The sequence below is a fragment of the Lycium ferocissimum genome, chromosome 10, assembly GCF_029784015.1.
Source record: "Lycium ferocissimum isolate CSIRO_LF1 chromosome 10, AGI_CSIRO_Lferr_CH_V1, whole genome shotgun sequence".
NCBI lineage: Eukaryota > Viridiplantae > Streptophyta > Magnoliopsida > Solanales > Solanaceae > Lycium > Lycium ferocissimum.
In genome coordinates, this window is record NC_081351.1 from 51,340,327 (window position 1) to 51,354,666 (window position 14,340).

Below are 14,340 nucleotides of genomic sequence, written 5' to 3' on the forward strand. Positions count from 1 at the left end.
TTATAATATTATAGAAATTATTTTACCAAATAATAATAGTAAAATATTATCTGCATAGTTTATAAAATAATTCTGAATTCTAAAAAAAAATACATATTTTACTCCATTTAATATGCAAGTACTGTGAGAAATTAAAATAAATTATGGGAGGTCAAAAATTAGGTGTCAACAGACCGAATGGTCGTTACACACTCCTATCATACTAAAACCTATCCACTCCCTTTTTAACACAAATAAAGCCTCCTTAACATCCCACACTTCATTCTACACTTCTCTTATTCACAACTTGCAATTCCCAAAGGAAGAATTTTTTTGAAAAGGTTCCCCCACCCAATCTGTCCATTCTCTCCCAAAGCTTCAAATTTTCAAGTATGTAATCGCTTTCTACAACTCATAACGTGAATAAATGACTTCAATTTCTGTTGTAATGCTCCCATGAACTGATTTTGTAACCCAAAGTTAAGGGTTGAAGGTTTTGGATTGTTGGGGTTGGTGGGTTGGTAGAATCCGAGTCTTATAACTTGTCTAGCATTAGATTAGCTGCTACATCACGCATTTCTTAGATAATGCTTAGATTTGGGGTGGAAAACTTAGGTAGAGTAAAGAGTTCTGTATTTGAAATGGGTCTTTAGATTTGTCTCGATTTGGTCGTTGTTTGTTGCTAGGGATTGCTCCTCGTATGTTGTAAACATCAGGCATGTGATTTCTATCCGATCCATGAGTAAAACAAGTTTTTGGAGTCAAAAATTGGAAATTAAAAATTTGAAATTTTTCGGGTTTTCTGTGGGGAAGACGGGACCACTTCAGCGGTTCCTTGACTGCTAGAGAGACTCCGCTATGGCACTTAGGCGTGAGCAAAAGCGGTTTAGAGGAATTGTCTGGGTGTGCTGCAGCGGTCTGTTTGCCGCTATTGCGGCGCCGCTACAGCGGTCTGAGTGACCGCTACGGCGGCGCATGCAACATTAAGCACCAGTAACTATAGCTTAAATTTTTTGATACACTGCTTGTTTTGCTGAGTTATTTCAACCGTAACGCACTAGAATTGATACTGAACTTGGGATGACAATGAAATCTAGTGTTGCCTTATTTTTTTAGGCACTATGTCTCAAAATTAGGGTGAAGAACAATAAGGTCAGGAGGCACAAACTCCTGCGTATGAGACTTTCCCAACTCCCTAATGCTACCGTCGATACTTAGAGCAGATGCGCATGCCCCTACTACTGGAGCGGGGCTTTGACATGACAAATATGGACAAGCGTGCCCAAGAGTTCCCAGAGAAATTGGTGGCAATTAAGTGGACGCGCTTGGTCAAGGATCCAGGTTACTGTAATAAGACTTCGGTTATGGAGTTTTATACGATGTTGCCCACAGTTGACTGGGATTCTTCTGACCCAAGGATGATATTCGAGGGGTGGCCATGAAAGTGGGGGCTAAGGCCATCAACTGAGTGTACAAGGTAGATAATAACCCGGTGGAACCGTTGGCGGCCAAGGACAATGATGACAATTCAGAGTGGCTGGTATCAAGTTTGGTAGCTGAGGAGGACTAGGCAGGTATCACTTGGGGCCGCAGTAAGGTTGGAATTCATAGCGACAGACTTATTGCTGAGGCGAAGAGGTGACTGAATATCATCTCTCACCAGATACATCCCTCGAGAAATGTTTGGGACGTGACTTATCCCTGGGCTCTGTTGGTTGCTTGCATTGTTGATACTGTACCTGTGAATGTGGGTTCATAAGTAGTCCAGTAGTGGAGGGAGTTCTTGAGGGATGGTGCAGCGAGTTTGATGTTTCCATCACTGTACAAGAGGGCTAAGGTGCCAGAGGAGGATGGCAATGAGTGGGTCAACTCTGACGCCCCTTTCCACCAGCTACAAGTGAAAGCAAGTGGTACCGCTATCACTAGTAGGAAGAGGAGGAAAGGAGAGATTGTTGGGGCCAGTGCCGATGAGGGGGGGAGTGGAGCGGGAGTTGAGGCTGAGGCTCCCCATGTTTAGGGTCCATTTGAGCGCATTGATTCTCGCTTCAATGAGATGATGGCGATGTTCCAGGGTATGCCACGGCCTTTCGGAGAGTCTAGTTCATTCGGTGCTGTTATGGGCTTTTGTACCTAGGAGGAGATGCAGGGTTACTTTAAGACCCAGAAGGAGATGGGCGAGTCACTTTCCACCCTATAGACTGTCTATACCATTTTGGCCAAGGATCACAGCAACCTTCGAAGGGATTTTAACAAGGAGAAGGTGAAGAACAGGTCCCGTGACAAGCTTCACATCAAGGCATGGACGGGTATCAAAGGGATGTGGAAAGCGATGCACCCCCGTGAGCGGATACCTGTGGAGGATGATAATGATTTGGAGCAGTACTCTTTCGAGAGTGTAACTAGGGGTGATGGTGGGAACGGTAGTCATGGTGGTGATGCTATCAGCTCCGATGATGAGACGATGAGTCGAAGAACTACTTAGAGGCCTTTCCCTTCTTATGAAGATGCATTTGGTTGCCCTTGCAAGGCTTTTATTTTTGAACACTCTATTGTTGGTTTTGGTTCTGTGTTTTGAATAATTTCTTTCTTGTTTTTGGATAACTTGGTTTGTAATAATTCTTCGATGGTTTTTCGCCCTTGTCGGGCTTTATTTTATGTGACTAGTTTTTGTGAAATGGATGTGCTGTTTGAGTTTGATTGGAATTGCACAGGTTGGATAACAAAAGAAAGGCTACTGGTTTGGGGCTTCCGACTTCAGCGACAGGTACTGTGCAAAAGTGGTAGGAAAGGAATAGAAGGATCCACTTCAGCGGATGAGTTCCCGCAATAGCGTTACCGGTAAGGCAGATGTACTGTCACAAAAGTAGCTAGTGACAATGGAAGCAACGCCCCAGTAGTCCTACATTCGCGAGAGCGAGACCACTGGCGCGGTATACCTACCACTTCAGTGGCACCACTGGCAGTGACACATCTCTAATGCCCACTCTCTTGAACCATTCTAGGAACCGCGTCGAGAACTTATCAAGTTAGGGTCAGTCCAAACACACTACAGATTCCCAAGATACTAATTGGTATCTAAGAAGTAGCATGATTAGAAAGAAGGAGGGGAAATTTTCCTAAATGTCCTATAGCCTCCCGTGGATGGGCATAGACATCTACATACCATTCCACGAAACTCTACTAAACATTTCTCTTGTACTTGTGAGACCGGTAACCTAGGCTCTGAACCAACTAGGCATGACCCATTTTAAGATCGCGCGGGCACCTACCATTCTCACCTCGGTAGGCAGACCCTTAACCCAAAACAAATCATTTGAAAGTAAAGAACGAGATTCATTAATCCTCAAGTTATAACATAAGCAAAATGCGAAAGTAAAACCAATATGTATAATAAAACGGAAGTGTTTACAACAACTATTAAATACATTAAAACATTTCTCATGACCTGATCTAGACTAGTACAAGAGCAACTAATTTGGAGACATGTACAATGAAAATAAAGGACTTAACCTCCATCTAGGAATAAGATGATAGAGGTCTTCAAGATAGGCACCGCACATCTCCCGGAAACTTCAAATCAACCAAAAATCTGCACAACTCAACACCCCAAGAGGGATGTAGCAAGAGTAGTATCAATACAACACTAGTACTGGTAAGCATCATAGGCCGACAATGGTTAGAATAACATAACACTAATAGAATAGACAAATAAACATGGTAGGCGATCTTAAGTCAAATCATAAATATAAAATTCCACCCGTCCCAACACTATAAAGCCTTATCCCACTAACGCTCTTCTAGTAGTCCATTTTCTTAACTCTTAACATTACTCACATTCTAACTCATATAGCTTACTAATTAGGTAGCCATGCTCAAATACCGTGACATCATGACTACTAACAGGGCTATTTCTACTCACAGCACCGCAAGGTCAACCTACCATTTATCGTATCCATAATTGGGTTTAAGGATAACTCTCTCGTCATTCTAATAGCCATCACTCACCCAAACCTAACAAGTCACACACATCCATATTACGGTCACCTAGCACCACGCTTTCGCAACCCAAGGTCACAACCTGTAATTATAGCAACTAATCCCAATTGTGCCAACCTGTACATCACAATCATATCACAACAAGTTATCACCTATGTTATAGCATCTAAACCCAACCGTGCCTAGTCTCAAGACAACCAATCTGAACCAAGACATCATAATCATATCAAAACAATATCACAGAAACCAAAAGGTACAATGCAATGCAATAATATATATATATATATATATATATATATATATATATATATATATATATATATATATATATATATATATATTATGAATGCAATGCATATGCGCCGTACACATTTACTCCGACAATGGGACATAACATATCGGCGGCACAACCTATGGGGACTCGTGAAGTCTATGTATCACTCATCCCGGCAACAACCTCGCGAAGAGCACTCTCTCGATCCTGGTAAGATACATTGGGCATCGAGCACTTATTTGTTCCCGACAAGAAACCTCGGGCAACGTACACTCATTCTACTCCGGTAAATATCCTTAGATTCACGAACTGTCATCTCTCTTTTACGCTCTTTGGCAAAGACCTCGGAGGCTACACTTTCTCACTTACCATCATCAGTACCATAACCTTGCCATATCAATGTATCATGGAAATGAGTATGAATGTGATGCAATGTAATATCAACAACCAATTCAATCCCAACAGTACCACACATGGCACATGAGTAATATCAATAATAAGGCTAAACAATAAGCCACAATGGAATCACAATTCTCATCTCAATATCAATCAAGTAAGGTACCTCAGTATCATAGCCATGATATATCACTAATCACCAATATTCGATGTCTCAACGTGGTAACGAGCTAATAAGTAAATAGAACAAGATACATGTAATGACCCATCCGGTCGTTATTTAATACTTCGCGAACCCATGCCCAATCTGGGTCTATGATCGTAAATAGTAAGCCCTATGGGGTGTTTTAAGGATTAATAGTGCAAAAAATCAATTTCGAAAAAGGTTAATAGTCGTGGGCCTGGGGCAGAAAGTGGACCGCTATAGCGGCCACCGCGGTCCCGCTATAGCGAGACTTCATCCGCCGCAGCGGACGTGGCGGGGCAGTGACGCATTTTTGGTTACTCAGTTTATATTTCACCCACTTTTTTGATAAAAGACTCTCCAAGGCTGCTATTAGGTTTTCACAAGAAGAAAAAAACCTTTGACACCAACAGAAGAGGCTTTTCCCAACATTCTTCACATCCTTCTCCACAACTATCATCTCTAATGAATTGGGATAAGGGCTAGGAAGGTGAGTAATTCATGAAAATTCAAATAGTTATTTGTCATCGAGGCAGGTTATGGTTTACTTGAGTTAGACATTGATTAGTGAATCGTAAATACATTTAGAGTTAATGGGAGATTGCATGATTAGGTCTTCGGACACGGAGTTTGGATGGATATATTTGAAAATCTAACGAAAGTTATGTGTAAATAGTTACTAGGGTAACAATAAGTATTTATTTGAGTGTTGAGTGCTACTATCGTTGAGGGTTATGTGTTACGGGATAGAAATTGATTATTTGTCATGGCTAGAAAGGGATATTTCGTTGTTCAGAATATGTATTCCTAGGTATATTTGATTTCCGTCCTTATTTCCAAGTATATTGAAATATTCATATGATTGTCATTCTTGTTAACAAAGGGGACTGGATTGGGAGGACTGAAGGGAGGCATAGTAGTGCTACACCCATCAAAGGCATCATTCATGACATTGGTTTCATTCATTAGCATCATTGCATACATTGCATGTGGTTACGAAGAAATACAAGGAGCAGAAAGTTTGAGTATATATCAGTTGTGTTATCCGGTCATATAGCCGAGTTGGGTTGGATATGAGGTACTATGTGTCAGCCAATCATTGGCAGTAATGTAAAGGTGAGTATATTTATATGATGTGGATCCGCGTCCAAGGTTCTTTCTAGAGTGGAGGATTTCTGGCTCGAGTCTGATGAATATCCGGAACGAGTGGTACATGGACACCATGGATCCCCTGCAGGTCATGACTACTGAGCAATGACATCAGTTGGCATGTATGTACAGTGTGATTGGGCCCTTGCATCGCATCTGCATTGTATTACATTTCATACTGCTATGTCCTTATGTTTGTGTATTGTCAATCTGCTATATTGCATTGTGCATCGCTTATGATTTTTTTGAGGTGGTGATTGTTACGAAGGTAAGTATAAGAAGAATTCTCAGTGGCAAGTTTGTCCCATGGGTGCATCATATCTTAGTAAGTGAACTGGATAGAAAGGCTCTACGGCAAAAAGTTAGGAATTAGATGTTAGTGTAAATGAGGAGATGAGACCTAACTAATTGTCTTAAGGGATGTGGAATGGGACTTCAATGACTAGTTAGGTAACCGGTAGTTCTATGGGGATGAGAGAAGTGAATAATTAGGACTAGAAAGGTAAGTTCGTGACAATGAAATAATCTATGTTGGAAGTCTTGAGGTTCGTTGACTTATCTGCTTAACTTATTGACTTTATATTATGTTGTGTGAACTAATCTTAGTCGACCTATGATGCTTATCAGTACGTGTGGTGTACTGATACTACTCTTGCTACATCCTTTTTTTGTGTAGGTATGTTGTAGGTTTAAGTTGAAGTTTCTTCATATGGACTACCAGGCATCCTCCTACAGTCTCGCTCATCTCATTCCACGCAGAGGCTAGGTCATTTATTTTATTTTCCTTATGTAGTAGGAGCTCTTTTACCTGTCTAGACTAGATCCCGGGGAGTTTTTCAGTTTTCTTGTATCAATAACAGAGTCTGTTGAGATTTTACTTTTTAAATATTGTGATCATTAAGAAATTGATAATTATAAACTAGCTGAATTTTAGGTTGGTTAGTAAGGGTTCGCTTACTAGTTAGTAATATGGTAGGTGCCCGCATGGCCCGTAAGTGGGGTCGTGAGAACACGTCAACAACGCAATGGGGTGGCTAGCCCCCAAATTATACAACAAGGCCCAACCTAAGACAATATCCAACCCAACTTCATACCCGAAGGTTTACATGCATTCTCCGACAATATCATCTAAACATACGCTTCACTAACCAAAATATCACCATAAGGTAATCATAAATCCACAACTATATTGGCGCTACATAATAACCGCTACTTCTTACACGTTATCAATCTAAGTATCCATCCCAATCTCCGAAATCCTATACATGCATTCTGTGTTTCATCTAACACTCGTATATAAAAGTCTAACCGGATTCTACCAAGAGAGGGAAGCCATAACCTACCTCAAGGCCGAACAAGTGCGCGAACATTCATTTGGACTCCATCTTCCATCTTTGTAAGGAAATTGTAGATCCGAGAGGTCTAGGAACGATGGATAATTTCAAGTAAGCAACAATTTAGGAATTTGGGGTCATAGGGGTAATACCGTCATTTCTCAAATAATCATTCTAGATTCCCGATTTATTGTTATTTCACCTCTTTTTATAGAAATCAAGATTTACCTAAGTCAAACTTGCCTCACCAATTCACATTCCTCATTGTTAACATCTAACAAGTTAACCCATTTGAGAAATAGATAGCATTTAGTCTTAGAACTAGTTAGTAATCTAGGTTTTGTAATAAATAAGTCATCCTTGAGTTACTAATTACTCTAGGTCAACAGTACCACTCTTACCCAAAAGTCTCTTAAGAATTTTGAGAAAGAACCCTCATTTAATGCTTTGCCGTAATCATAAATGGTGTAAGAAGAAAGAGGGATGTCACAACCCGATTAGAGGGCCATGACGGGCACCCGGAGCTAACCTACCGAGCACCTCTTAACATACAACTCATACCATAACTAGGTGGACCACAAAGGTAACTCATAAATATCATAACCTATAAGAGACACGAGTCCAAAAGATATATACATATCTATATAATTGTCATCAACTATACCCACATAAGTAAGCCGATAAGGCTGCTAAAAATGATATACAAAAATATGAACCGCTGAGGTTACAGAATATCTAAACATATACATCTGTCTACGAGCCTCTACATGGAGTATATAACATCATAAAGGTGGGACAGGACCCCGCCATGCCCATATATGTACACAAAAGAAAAATACCAGCTGAACCACAACTCCGAAACAAATAGAGCGCTGCAAAGACAATCGTTGATGAAGCAGCCTAGGGGTCTGGTTCGTCTCCCTGTCTACCTGTGGGCATGAACCAAGCGTCCACAAACAAGAAGGCCATCAGTGCAAATAATGTACCGAGTATATAAGGCATGAGTAACAAAATAAAGAAAGTATGAAGATAACATAAGAGAGAATGATCAATCTGTACCTCTGAATGCCTCTGGAGACGGATGTCATGCATGCGTAGTTTTAAAAAAAACAATTTTATACATACATATATAATACCGTACCCAACCATATAGGCTCGGTGTTATCATCATATCATCATCCCGCGTTCGGGGCATCATCATAACATACCCACTGCAGTGGTATGCACATCTATGTGCCGCACTCGGCCGACTATAGCGCGGCTTGGTGTGAGAAAATAGCTACATATATATAAAGCATGCATGAGACCCAAATAAAAGCTATAATTCTATCAGAGGGACGTAAGGTCGGTAAACCTCCGATTTCCATTATGGAGTCATCATCATCGCTATACCTCACCTTGAAGGGACAACTATCATAGACGAGATCAACAACAATGAACAAGATCAATAATCATGCAACAAAGCTTAATAATATCATAAGAACATCAATAACTATAAATCTTTAGTATCTCTAGGAATGGAGTCATCATGGAGGACATTATGGACATCATCTGTAAAGCCACAACAATGGGATCATGCCTTAAAAAAAAAAAAAAGGTTAGCCTTAACATACCTTTTCGTCTCCTTAACTACTTAACGTTTCTACTCTCAATCTCTCAAATTTATATTCAAGCGAATTCATACTAGAGTTAAGTCTTGAAAACACCCATAAGCTCAAATTAGAGTAAGTAGTGAGCTAACAGAATTTGGGAAGCACTTCCCCTATTTTATCTACTTCCACCAAATTCCAAATGAACTCCCAAACAATAATAACAACATCAACAATGCCATGATCAAGAGATTTCACTCAAATTATATCCAATACAATCCCAATACCTTTTCTCATAATCAATTTATAATAAAAACTTCAACACAACCCCTTATACACTTGTATACAACACTTCCTCATCCTCATTATTATCCCTCATAACAAGATTATACTCATAGCATGTCAAAGATTATAACTCGAGTTAATTTACTACTCAAAATATCCTCAATTTCATATCTGAACTTCCTTTTTCCACTTTCTTTCCTCAATCAAGTTGTGTAACAATCAAACATCCACAACAATATGCAATAGATGTGAAAACTTACCTTAATCACACAAGAGCAAGATTTGGATCAAATTATTCCACTAGAATGAAACCTCCAACTTCAACACCAAAGGAGTAATTGGACACTACAAACCCTAGTGGCCTTCCAATATTTGAATCTCTTGATTTTTGCCTTTTTAATCTTTGATTTCACTTGGGGTTGGTTAGCTATGTTTAGAAGAAGGTTCTAGAGCTGTCATGGACTTAGGGAAATGTTGAAATGAGCTAAAATGAACAAGGTTCGAAAATATATCATTAAAAAAAATATGCACCGACTCATATTTACGGTCCATTTTTATGGACCGTAAAAATTATATGGTCCGTATAATTAGACCGTAGAATCCAACTAGTGGCTCTCCCCTTCTGGAACCAATTTACGGTGAGGGTCAGCTAGATATACGGTCTGTATATCTGTCCGTAAAACCCAACATTTTCTTGAAACATATTCTCGTCGATTTGTTCAACCTTACTCCTCTCAACACATGCTAAGCATTGACTTAAACCCTCATACGCTCAGGATAAGCAAATCTAATTCCCTATATCCTCGTAAATAACTCCGCTTTCAAAACTTATAGCAACCATCTCATGAAGAAACTTGACGTACGAAAATACAGAGTGTAACAAGGGAATTAAAGGAGATGAAATGAGGGATTTAAGGAGGTTACCTTTCCAACATTTAAGTCTCAAGAAGTTGAAATATCCTCAGTTGGCGGCTGTAACTTAGGCAAATGAAATATTAGGTCAAGTCCATAAATGGGGGCTTTAAATAGGTCAACCACTGGTCGTCTAACGCTTCAGCGGTCGGGCTACCGCTTTAGCAGCACAACGTCAGTGGCATAGAGACCGCGGAAGCGGTCTATTGAAATTCTTCCCTCCTTTACTTTAGCGGGGAATGGGTCGCTGAGGCATGACCGCTATGGCGGTCAGCCTTGCTGGGGTGGTCCAACTGGGTCCAAGGGTCGAAATTCGATATTTTAATTCCTACTCACACGACGGGTCCAGTTAGGCTAGATGTTCACCGGAAATACGTAACGAATCGAACAAGTCCAATATGTCAAAGTTGCAAATCTTTCGGAATTACGGTAACGACTAATTGGGTCGTTACATTTTCTCCCAAAACTGAGCTTTAGAAAAAGAGTTATGGGAAAAATGGGGTTTAATCCAAAAGTTGGGATTTTATTCACTGTTGACCCTTCTTCACGAACACGAGAGTAGTTTGCGAAAGCAGCCCTGACCCGACCCAAGCATCGAGAACGCGAGACAGGGCTTGCGAACGGGATGTCCAAGCTCAACCTGGCCCAGACCTCACTTTCTCTTTTTGATCGCGACAGAGGGCTCGCGTTCTCGTTGATCACCCTGATCAACCCTTTCGAATGCGGTCCCTCCTTCGCAAACGCGAAGAAGGAAACTAGCAGAAACTCACCCGGAACCCAAGTTATCCGAATTTGGTTTTGATACCCAAAACACACCCGGAACCCTTGAACACAGACCAAACATGCCTTTCAATCATAAAACACGCTACGAACTTGCTCACGCACTCGGGTTCAAAAGAGGTCATCTTGACCGGGGTTGACTAGGGTCAACTCGAAAACATCAAAAACTTGACTTTCCAACCAAAACCCCAAATCATACCCGAGCACCTCGGGATCCAAACCACTATCCTACTAAGTCAAAAATCACGTTCCGGACCTAACAAAACTATCAAAATTCGATTCCGAGCATGTTAACCCAAACGTCAACTATTGGTCAAAGTTTTACCTAAAGTCAAACTTAAGGATTTAAAACTTAGGTTTCTCACTCTAATTTTAATCTGATTGCCACGATAACCGTGCCACCCATCCCTATACATCAAAAACACCAAACTAAGGCTAAGAGAAGTGTCTTTTAGGGCAAAATAAGTAAAAGTATCAAAATGGCCCAACGGTAGTTACACCTTTGGCAGACCACTTGATAACATTGAACGAATTGCAAATTTCACAATACAATCATGAATATTACGTCTAATAATCTAACAAGATCTTGCCCTGATATCCCTTGTTGAAAATTTTTATACAGTCCACACAAGATCGCAAGTAGATCATTAGATAGAGATAAATTTGAAGAATAGTAAGGGCACTTACCTTGATCCATTAAGAATCGATTGAAGGAAGTCATGATCTTCTAAGCCTTGTTTGTGTTACTTCTCTTAATGGGACTGAGAGGAAAAGAATCAATCACATACTCAGGAACTATAGACAATATATATAATAGTGAGACACTTATACAGAAGAGACATAACTCGTCAAAGTAACCTATCACGACCCATTTTACTAGGACGTGCGGGCACCTATCGTTCCCACCATGATAGGCGAACCCTTATCCCAATATAACCAATTTAAGTAAAAGGCGGAAGAAATAAACATAGAATAAGTCTCAAATCATCCATATAAGATAAAGTGCAGAAATACTAAATACAACCCCATAGATCTGGTCTGGTCATACAAGAGCACAAACTATATACTACGAGTCCGAAAGATGATAAATTCTTATAATACAACTGTTTCGAAATAAGAGTAAGACAAGTAAGTAAAAGAGAGAACATCCAGGTGGCGGCCTTCATCGTGCTCACCCTGGAATGACTGTACAGCAGCTTCGTCAATCATCCCCGAAGGAAAAGAGTGGAACCTGTCTAATAGTCTGCATCCATAAAGAAAGAACGAGCATAGTTAAATACAAACAACGACGTGCGGTAGGTATCATCAGTCGACTAAGCATAGCTGGCATAATTCGGATAATAAAGCAGGATAGGCAGATAAGTCAACAAGCATAAATCATACACAAGCCAGAACCAAGTACATGTCATCACCTAAGTTGAAGCATCTACTCCCCAAATGTTCCAAGTCTCAAATACTCAGTCCGAATCCATAGATCACAAGTACATCACAAGAATATCAAGTACATCACATGGATAATCACAACAGAAACCAAGTGCAATGCAATGCAATGCTGTGTACACATGTACTCCCGACGGAAATATTGACGTCTCGGTAGCACAACCCATAGGGGACCCGTGAAGTCTATGTATTATGTCGCTCTGTATCACACAGCATAGAGACGACCTTTCCACCCTTCACGCCTGCTGACCATTCCGTATCACACAACATAGAATGGTCGCGCAATTAGTATAAAACCTCCCAAGTATTTCAAAATAACGTAGGCCACATCGTCACCGCCCTGTCAAATGTGCCTTATAGATATATATGAGAGATGAGTGCTCAATGTATGATTCAAGTATGCATATGACAACAACAAGATCTCTTATCACACTTATACTGCTCCGGTGCATGACCTCAGATCACAGACTCTCATCTCTTTTTAACACAATCCACAAATTCTGAAACAACCAATGGACATCCGACATAATCAACGATTCCGAAATTAATCATCGGACATTTGACATCGGCCATCTCACGTCACTCAAGTAAAAGAGTTTTATCAGTTAAAATCAGGATATCAACAATGTATTATGAATGGATGAGAATGCGTGCAATGCATGTTCCAACATCAAGAATTAGGTCAATATCACAAGTACCAACATGGGTACACCAACAACATATCAATATCACAAGTACCAACATGGGTAAGAAACAATATCATGAGAGACTACACAAGTCATATAGAACTCCATCCTCGTATTAACATCCACCCGTAAGATACTATAATATTACAATCAAGATGGAACAACAATTCTCAATATCTACTAACAACACGTGGCATCGAACCATCACAATAAAACAATCAAGTCACAACACAATGGGGTGGCTAGCCCCAAATCGCACAACAGGGCCCAACCTACGACAATATCCAACCCAACTTCATACCCGAAGGTTTACATGCTTTCTCCGGCAATATAATCTAAATATATGCTTCGCTATACGAAGTCTCTCCGAGGGTAAGCCATAACCTACCTGGATGGCCGAACAGCAAACACCAACAAATCACTCTATCGCCTTACCTTTTCGAGCCTCGAAACCAAAGTAGTCTAGGCATATTCGAAATCTAGATTAGAAATCATGAAGAATAATACTAATAGTGCTACTATTCAATTTAGGTCAAACTAACCCTAGAAATTGGGGAAACGGGGCCCACAAGGGCAAAATGGGAAATTCTGAAGCAAAATATCCAGTTAGGCACTAGGTGATCATAACCCAACCACTAATTGCTAAATTAACTCATAGATTTGCCCAATTTCGAACTTGAAGTAAAACCCCCAATTTGGGTAAAAACCGTAACTCTTTGATTCCGAAATTCAATACTAGAAATGGAAGATATATGATTAGCAAGCTTAGATTCATCAAAATCTAACATAAACACCATCAATTTCATCATTAGTAAGCCTAGGGAAAAAGTTCATCAAAACCCACTTTCATCTTCCATTACCGAAGAATTATTAAAGGATGAAGGATCTATGATGATTAAGATTAAAGAAATATAAGAGGGATAGCAAGATTTACCTCCAAGAGTATTTCCAAAATATCTCCAAGAAACCTCTAGAAAAGCTCCCAAGATGAACTACTTAGGACTAATAAATGAATGGAAAGATTTGGGGTTTTGTATCATTAAATACCCCGATCCACGCCCATCACCGAATCGGAGGCCGAATTGGGCCAAGAATCAAGGACCGAATATAAGGACCGACCAAGGATTGGAGAATCCGGATGCCGAATCGGAGGCCGAATTGGAGGACCGATTCGAAGGACCGAATTGGAGGCCAAATCGAAGTACAAATCGGAGGCCGAATTGGAGGACTAAATCGAAGGACCGAATTGGAGGCCGAATCGGAGGCACTAGGCACCAGAATTTTCTAGTGTCTTCCAAATTTGAATTTGACACCCGGTACCATCCTGGAACCTCCC

The 14,340-nt window shown here is 40.3% G+C and overlaps 1 long non-coding RNA gene across 1 annotated transcript in view; it reads left to right on the plus strand.

Moving 5' to 3' along the window:
• Positions 1 to 4,027, plus strand: part of LOC132034240 (uncharacterized) — a 29,287-nt gene extending 25,260 nt beyond the window's left edge. The window contains exon 2 of the long non-coding RNA XR_009409003.1: positions 3,842 to 4,027. This is a non-coding gene — a long non-coding RNA (uncharacterized LOC132034240). The remainder of the gene's footprint in view (positions 1 to 3,841) is intronic.
• The last annotated feature ends 10,313 nt before the right edge of the window (positions 4,028 to 14,340 follow it).